At 29.5% G+C, this 7,574-nt stretch overlaps 1 pseudogene; it reads right to left on the reverse strand.

Moving 5' to 3' along the window:
• Positions 1 to 3,856: 3,856 nt before the first annotated feature.
• Positions 3,857 to 6,102, reverse strand: LOC130962669 (uncharacterized; annotated as a pseudogene).
• Positions 6,103 to 7,574: the final 1,472 nt, after the last annotated feature.

Consider the following 7,574-nt stretch of genomic DNA (forward strand, 5'->3'; position numbering starts at 1 on the left):
TAATTTTTAAATTTAAATTTCATTAGAAAAAATAAGTTCGACACTAAATTTATAGACTACTAAAAAATTTACCATAATTAAAATATCATAATAAATCTGTCGCAACATCTTCGTGCGGGACAGCGTAATCCGGGATGATGATGAATAGATATTTATTTATTATTTTTTAGAAAATTTGTATCATGAGATTTAGAGTTGTCATCAAATAATTTTTTTATAAAAAATAAAATAGCTGATTGAATGCCAAAAGAAGAAAAAGTCTACGATACCAGGAACATAATTAAAATATCATAAAATATTCTGTAGAACATATATTATTTATTTATCTTATTATTTTGATAACTAAATCCCATCAACACAATTGGCAAGAACTAATATATTATATTTTTATTATTTCATAGAAAAAAGGTATTTATTTTATATGATTATTATTATTTTGCCATAAAAATCAAATTTAATAGGTTTTATATATCTTTAATATTTTGATAATCAAATCTTGTCAATATAATTAGCGAGAATCAATATATTAGTTTATTTTATAAGAAAAATAAAATCAAATTTAATCAGCGCTGCTAATGATTGAATTCAAAATAAAATTCTAAGAATCGTAGATTTTTTTTTTGAAAAATATTTTATTTATCTTTAATATTAATTCTCGTCAATGTAATTGGCGAGATCTAATTTATTATATTTTGACAATTTCATAAAAGATGGTATTTACTTTATATTAGCATCATATGGTTATGAACATCAAGTTTAATCAGTGCTCATGATTAAACTTAAAATAAAAAGTTAATTTTAATCACCTTATTCTTAAATATATATGTTGGCTAACTTTTGATTATAGCATAAAAATAAATAGATAATGGTCGAATATACATCTCCTCTTAAAGTGTTTCTAAAGCAAAAAAAACATAGTCTTTATTAAAAGTATCATTTTTTTTTAATTATACTTTTTAAGAATAGTTGAATGAAAAATTTTTTTGTAGTGTATATATTTATATTTTATCTTTTAAAAAAGTAAATAAATAATATGAAGAAAAGAGAAATTGAATATACAATTCCAAATAAAAAAATAATGACTCATAAAAAAAACTAATAGTACAAATGTGAATTTGCAAATAGGATGAATCACTTTTTTCCTTAAAAAATATGATAATATCAATAATAGTTGACGATCAAATAAAATAAAAAAGAAAAAAAAGTAAGAGAGGGAATAAATGTAATTTGAAATACACAAATTCTATACAAAATAAACAAAACTTAATCAATATATGTTAAAAAAAAGAAAACAAATGAAACAAAAGTTAAAATAGTAAATAATCATCTCTTGAAAATTGGAACAATTCAGCGACTTGCACTTGCATCTAAACATGGCAAATGCACACACCTACAAGAATTCTATTTAATATTATTAGATCTTTTATTTTACTGCATCTCTTCCATATTAATAAGTCTAACTCCAGATTTTGTTTATTTCCAAATTGAAATATATTTTCATTTTTTTTGCAATTTTCATAAACACCAACACTCTTTGATCATATATTACATTAATTAATGCTATTTTATTTTATCTTATTCTTTGACAAAGATTAAAAAGATAATGTGAGTTTCTTTTTGTTAATTCCTTTTTTTTGTGATTTTATTTCATATTTTTTAAAACAAAACCTATTCTTCTGCATATTAAAAATAAGTAAATATTTTCTCTTATTTTTGTTTTGTTTTGTTTTGTTTGATAAAGTAAAAAATAGCAATTATAAAATTTTTTGTATTTATTATTATCTTTTACATTTTACAATAAGAACTAGGTTGACAATAGTATTTTTACGTCTAAAGAAATATACTTGACAATATGAATACAAGTACGAAGTAATATGAGTTAACATTATTAACCTGATGATTCTATTCCTTTATTCTGCCTTAACTGCTAACTGTGATCTTTTTTTCAGAAAAAAATATTTGTATGAATTCTCTTTTTTTTTCTTTTTTTTTTCTTTTTTCTGTTTTAGCTCCTCCTATTTTCTTGTTTTGTCCTTGTTTTCCCTCGTTGCTCTCTTCAAGTTTATAAAGTACGAGACGATCGATATTATTGAAATTATTTTTTCGCCCATGTCTCCAAGAGTGATATTTGATAAATTATTCTGAATTTTTTTTGCCGACTACTAGAACATGTCTCATGCCACCATTGCTGTTCCATTCCTCATCATCATCAACTTTTGATTTACTGAATTCTTCTTCTTTTTTATTTTATATATATTTTTTTCAATCAAACTGAATATGATGAGAGTTTATTATTTATTCAATCAAACTAAACAATAATATAGCGGTTATAAGGATATTCTAATTATTTTATATCAATTGCTTGTGATGAATTATTGGTGTGGTTGTCTTGTTTTTTATTTTTATTATATTAAAACTTATTCAAAAAAATTGTAATTATATTTTTTGTGTATTGAAAACAAAAATAGAAATAAAGATATAGAGTATGATTAAACAATAAAAAGACAAAGGAGTTTATCTAAATTTGTCCATAAAAATGTATTGAGTTTTTACCTATCAAATAGAAGTCAAGCATGCTACTTCATTAAAATTATGCGATGGGAATCGGTTGCGCACGATTGTCCCATACAAGAAAACAATATGAATACCAATTGGATATGGTTTTTTCAAAAGGAATTGAAAAGAAATATAGCTATCAGTCGGGTATAGTTGCCCTATAATAAAGAAAGAAAAAACAAAATGGGTACCAGACGGATATGGTCGCCCCCTAAAGAATTGAGAAACAAGATAGGCACCAGTTGGATATAGTTACCCTATGATGAATTGAAAATCAAGATAGGTACCAATTGGGTATGGTTGTCCTATGAGAAATTGAAAAGCAAAATGGGTGCTAGTTGGGTATGGTTGCCCCTCGAGGAAAGATTTGATGACTAGCGAGTTAGTTTCAACACAATAGATACCAGATAGAAAAAAATATTCCTAATTAAAAAAAAGATTACTTATAGGTACCAGTTGAATATGATTATCCCACACAATAAAAATCTGATGATTGAGTTGTCTGAAATAAAAATGTGATAATGGTGATGAATTTTTTTAAAAGCATAATTCAAAATAGAAATCAAATATTTTTTTTTGTTTAAAGATAAGATGCATGATTGTTGTGTAATTGTTTTTTCCTATTTTCTACATATCCTTATTGTCATCGATGGCATTCAAAGAAAAATGAACTTAGAACATTCGTATTCTCTTTCTCTTGCATTTGGTTTTGAAAAGGAGCATGTAATCTCTATTCTCTTTTTTCTTTTTTTTAAAGAGCCCATAATCATTTGTGACTGTTGGTGTTCATCCATTTATAAAATTAGCAGATATTTTGCATTCCAGTATCAAAATAACAATGCACATTGAAAACAAGCAAAGGTAGTACTAATGAGATAATTGACAAAAGGATCATAAAATCTAATACAAAAAAAATAAATAATTCAATAAAGATGTTCATCAATGCAAGCGGGTGTGGTGTTGATGAGATGATTGATACAAAGAATCACAAACCAAAAATAGAAGAGAATACAATTAATTTATCGAATGCACTCCTTTAGAATGACAACACTAGTAAACCGTTTCTATTTCGAATCATTTGTAACCAGCTTTTAAAGACATTGATAAATATGTTGATCTAGACCATCTTTTAGAATGTCATATTCTTCGATATATTAGCAACCTCATTTTTTTGTTTTTCTTTTGATTTTTTTTTTTGCTTTTTGCCTTTGCAGCCTTTCGGTTTTCTAAATCGGCAAACACCTTTTTTCTTTTTTATATTTTATATTTTATATTATTTTATTTTATACTTTCGTCTCTTTTATGCATAATATCTCTTTACAACATCTAAGTTGACTGACAATAAAAACTCTTCACCATCCATCGTAGTAAGAATTAGAGCCCATCTAGAAAATGCTTTACAATGTAAGAGCCTTCATAGTTTGGTGTCTACTTCCCACATTGATCCATTTGAATGGGCAGGATCTTCTTGAGGACCAGACTGCCTTCCAAGAATTGCCGAGGATAGATTTTCTTTTCATGGGATTTTATCATTTTTTTCTGATAAAGTTGGCCGTGACATAATGTAGCCAATTATTTTCCATCAATGAGATTCAATTGATCGAATCGATTTTGGATCCACTCTGATTCTTCCAATTTTTTTTCCCTTAAGACTCTCAAGGAAGGTATTTTGACTTCAATAGGAAGTATTGCCTCCATTGCATAGACCAAAGAGAATGATGTTGCCCCTGTTGACGTAGGAACAGAAGTACGATATCCATGCAGGGCAAATGGAAGCATTTTTTGAATGATCTTTTTGATCTTTTTATTAGTTACTTCAATTGTCCTATTCAATTTTGAATGATACAGTGATGGATTATGATGCTAAATTTTAACTTTTTCACACACCTCTTTCACCGACTTATTGTTGAGGTTGGTAGCATTATCTGTAATGATCTTGTTTGGTATACCGTAATGAAAAATCAACTCCCTTATCATGAACTTGGTCACCACACTTTGCATAATGTTAGCATAAGAAGCAGCTTCTACCCATTTTGTGAAGAAATCAATTGCCACTTAGATGAATTGATGCCCATTTGAAGCCTTTGGTTCAATAGGACCAATAACATCCATGCCCCCACATAGAAAATGGTCATGGCGCAGTCAAAATTTTAGAGGTCTAGGTGATACATAAATCTTATCACCATAAATTTGACATTTGTGACATTGCTTTACATGGTTGAAGCAATGCGCTTCCATAGTCATCCAATAGTATTTGATTATTTTTCTTGCCATGGCATGTCCATTTGCATGAGTTCCAAAAGTACCTTCATGCCCTTCTTTAATGATTTTTTCAGCCTCTTCGGTGTCTACACATCTGAGTAGAACTATATCATAATTTCTCTTGTAAAGAACATTTCCATTCAGAAATAAGCCCATGGCTAATCTCCTTAAGGTTCTTTTGTCATTTTCAGATGCACCTGGAGGGTATTTTTGTTCTTGAAGGTAACATTTGATGTCCTAATACCAAGGCTTACCATCTGGCTTTGATTCCACTGTGTGGCTATGTGTAGACTGATTACGAACTCTCACTTTTATAAGTGGTACACTCCTATCATCACTTATTTTGAACATTGAGGATAATGCGGCCAAAGCATCAGCCAAATAATTGTCTTCGTGTGATACATGGCAAAACACAATCTCATCAAAATCCTCAATAAATTCTTGAATATAAGTATGATATGATATCAATTTGGCATCACGAGTTTCCTTTTCACCTTTTAATTGATGGAAAAGTATAAGGTACCAACATATTATCTGCCAACTTATTGCCAATAATGATTAATTATTATATTTTAAACACATATATAAAAAGACACATCCAAAAAATATATTTATAAAGACACTTCTATTAAAAATAGTCATAAAAAAGACATTTTTATTAGACACATCTATAAAGATACTTCCATTAAACACAATTATAAATAAGAGTTGGCAGATATTGGCAGAAATATTGTTGGTAACGTAGCGGGATTGTTAATTGATAAATCACAAAGGCAGAATCTCCATACACTTCTAGAATCTTGACTTTGAAGTCTATAGCTGCTTGAATTCCCATGACACATGCTTCATATTTAGCGATATTGTTAGTATAATTGAAACATAGTTTAACTGTGGTAGGAACTAGCTTGCCCTCAAGGTACGTCAATACTACTCCAATTCTTTGACCTAATGCGTTAGAAGCTCCATCTAAGAACAAGATCCACTTTTCTGCCTTTGTTGATTTTGTCCCATGATCTGTTATGGGTTGATGGGCAAGAAATTCTGCTAAAGCACTCCCTTTGATCGCTTTTTAAGCAATATAAGTTATGTCGTATTCAGACATAAGAACTTGCCAACGAGCAATTCTTTCAGTTAGTGCTAGCTTTTCAAATATGTACTTAATTGGATTCATTTTGAATATCAACCAAGTGTTATGTACAACATATATTCTCTTAATGTATGAGTTGTCCATGCCAATGCACAGCATTTTCGTTCCAATAAAGAGTATTTTGAAAGCATCTTCATATCTATAGTCCACCTCTGATTTGTAATCGTTTGGGTCATCAAACATGTGCATTGGAAATTCATCAGGGCCAGTAACCATAGGGGCTTTGAACCCTTTTCCTCTATCATCTTGCCATAATAGATATCTAGGAGTGGTGTCTATTGTTCGTACGCCAGATTTTATGCATCTAACATCCTTCCAATTGGATATGATTTCCTTGACTTTGCTCACTGTATTAGAACTCCATATATATGTAAAATTAATATCCATAAGGCCAAGGGTCATAAGGAAAAACTGGAGAGAACCCACATCTCTTTGAACAAGCGTTGGAGCATAACTAGTGACACCCTAGGGACCGACAAGTGGAACCCAAGGTTTTGGATATATCGAAAAAGAAAATCTACATCCAAATTTTGTCCATCCATCCTCATGTGATTTTTGATCAACTCATTTAGGTGTCTTTTTCTAATCATAGCAGTAGATCTTATCTTTGGGCATATTTTCTTTATTTAAGAATTTAGCGTATTCTTCAATAGTTGGCATCAATTCAAACTAATTGAATGTGAAGCATTGATATGAGGGGTCCCAGTCTCAATATGAATGAAAAGGAGATAAGGGATATCCCTAACTTTTCAATAAAATCTCATTGTCTCTTCATTTGCATTGTGACCATATTTCCTTGATTTCATTCAAACTCACATTTTCTAACAGGTATGAAATTTCTATCCCAAGAAGTAAACTATCTCCTTTTTCTCTTTGTGTGTATTTCAAAAATTCTGCCATAACACTTTTTTCTTTGGCGACTATATTAGTTGACCAAAGAGCATTACCCTTATCCATGGTAGAGATTTGATGATATCTTTATGAGATTGGACGATGCATATGCAATGAAAGAAGAAACACAGTTAATATTGATAAAATAGTAATGAAAACTCACAACTAAAGAAAGGTTCTATGATTTCATACAAGTGAAAGTGTTGGCTCTAGACTCCCTAATAAGTTCTCGTTATTCTCCTTGTAAATAAGTGTGGTGAAAAGAATAAAAAGTAAACAATGTACAAGTTGTAAGCATCATATTAGCACACAAGATATTGAAAGAAATGAAAAAAAAAGACCAATAAAAACAAATAACAAATAACAAAAGATTAACATAAGGCTTAACCCTCAAATATTCCCATTGGAGTCGCCAAGCTGTCGCAACAACACCGCGCGGGGCGGCACAACCTGGGATGATGAAAGGAGATTTATTCATCATTTTTTAGAGAACTCATGTTATGAGATTTAGAGTCGCCACCAAACAAATTTTCCATAAAAATGGAATAGCTGATTGAATGCAAAAAGGAGAAAAAGACTATGATACCAGGATTCAGATTGGGGGCTGATTACGAATAAGGTAGATTAGATATTAGCATCTTATATCGTAAGGTTTTAAATGGTTATCTTTTATTCTTTTATTATTTGTAGATTTAATTTTTATTGGTCTTCTACAGAA

This window comes from Arachis stenosperma, chromosome 2 (genome assembly GCF_014773155.1).
Source record: "Arachis stenosperma cultivar V10309 chromosome 2, arast.V10309.gnm1.PFL2, whole genome shotgun sequence".
Classification (NCBI taxonomy): Eukaryota; Viridiplantae; Streptophyta; class Magnoliopsida; order Fabales; family Fabaceae; genus Arachis; species Arachis stenosperma.